The sequence below is a fragment of the Dermacentor silvarum genome, chromosome 8, assembly GCF_013339745.2.
Source record: "Dermacentor silvarum isolate Dsil-2018 chromosome 8, BIME_Dsil_1.4, whole genome shotgun sequence".
In the NCBI taxonomy this organism is placed as follows: Eukaryota; Metazoa; Arthropoda; class Arachnida; order Ixodida; family Ixodidae; genus Dermacentor; species Dermacentor silvarum.
Genome location: NC_051161.1, coordinates 37,577,006 through 37,578,472, shown reverse-complemented (window position 1 = coordinate 37,578,472; position 1,467 = coordinate 37,577,006).

Below are 1,467 nucleotides of genomic sequence, written 5' to 3'. Positions count from 1 at the left end.
CGACATGGGTACTTTATCTTCAACTCAAAAGCCATTTTATGGCTAAACGACACAGAAGTACACAGGAAGACGGAGGCCCGACGGGGGCGCACTGTACGCCTAGCACTTTTCCGCAGGAATTCACATCGGATTCGCATGTTACTGAATTGCATGGCACTGATTCGCATGTTGCTGAGTTCATGCGCCACTATCTCGCTGTGACACTGAGAACTGTCTGTGACACTGTGACACCGAAAACTGAACGGATGTCGAGAACAGCCCCGAGTTGCCGCCAATTTACTTCGCCGTCGAAGCATCACGACACAAACCTGACAGGCCTAAGTATAGGAAATTGAAGAACCTATAACAGGTGCACAAATGACGACTCGAAAGGTCTGAGGCGGGCGCCTTGTAATGATGATGATGATGATGATGATGATGATCTATTGGCATCAATTTAAGCAATCTACAAGAGTATATGTGCCCCACAATTACGAACGACCAGTATGTCCTTGGATAACCAATACTATACTGGAAACATTAAAACAGAAAGACTCTTTTTACCGTAAATGGAAACGTAATAAATTAAACTCATATTATAGGGAGAGCTTTAAATACTTTAGAAATAGCTCAGTTAGTATGATTAGAAAATCGAAAAAAACAATACTATACTAACCTTATTAAGAACGAGAGCGGTAACACAAAAATGATATGGGAAATCATAACAGAAGTTATAGGCAAAGGCAAAATACAGAGCATTCAACCTGAGAAACCATCGACGCAAGTAGCTAATGATTTTAATTATTATTTTGCCAACATAGGAATTAATCTAGCTAATCAGTTTTTATCCAGCAAGCCCGCACTTGTCCTGCCTAGGATAGTTGAAAACCACTTTCACCTAGAAGAAATAACTCATAACGAACGTATATCAACGATAAATAAAATGCCACTAAAGAAAGCGGCTGGTCATGATGGTATACCCATTAGGGTATTAATCTGCAGTCCCATGTGCCATGTATTCAATGTAGTGTTTGCTTCTTGCTCGTATCCAGATATATTAAAAAGAGAAAAAGTCGTTCCCGTATACAAGTCCGGAGATTCGAACCAACCAGAGAATTATAGGCCAATTTGAGTTCTGAGTGTGATAAACAGTTTTTTAAAAACTAATCTCCAACCAATTGAAACGATTTCTAAGCGAAAACAATGTAATTTGTCCGCAGCAGCACGGCTTTGTTCCCTCCAGATCGACATCAACTGCAGTCTTGACACTTACGCAATTAATAAATTCTGCACTTCAACAAAATAAACTAATTATAGGAATATTTTTGGATATTAAAATGGCATTTGATACGGTTTCCCACTATATACTATTGCAAAAACTAGAAAGTTATGGAGTTACAAATAACTCCCTCGAATTTTTTTCCAGCTATTTATCCTCACGGAAACAAATGGTAGTAATGGGTGATTATTATTCTAAATACAGCACAG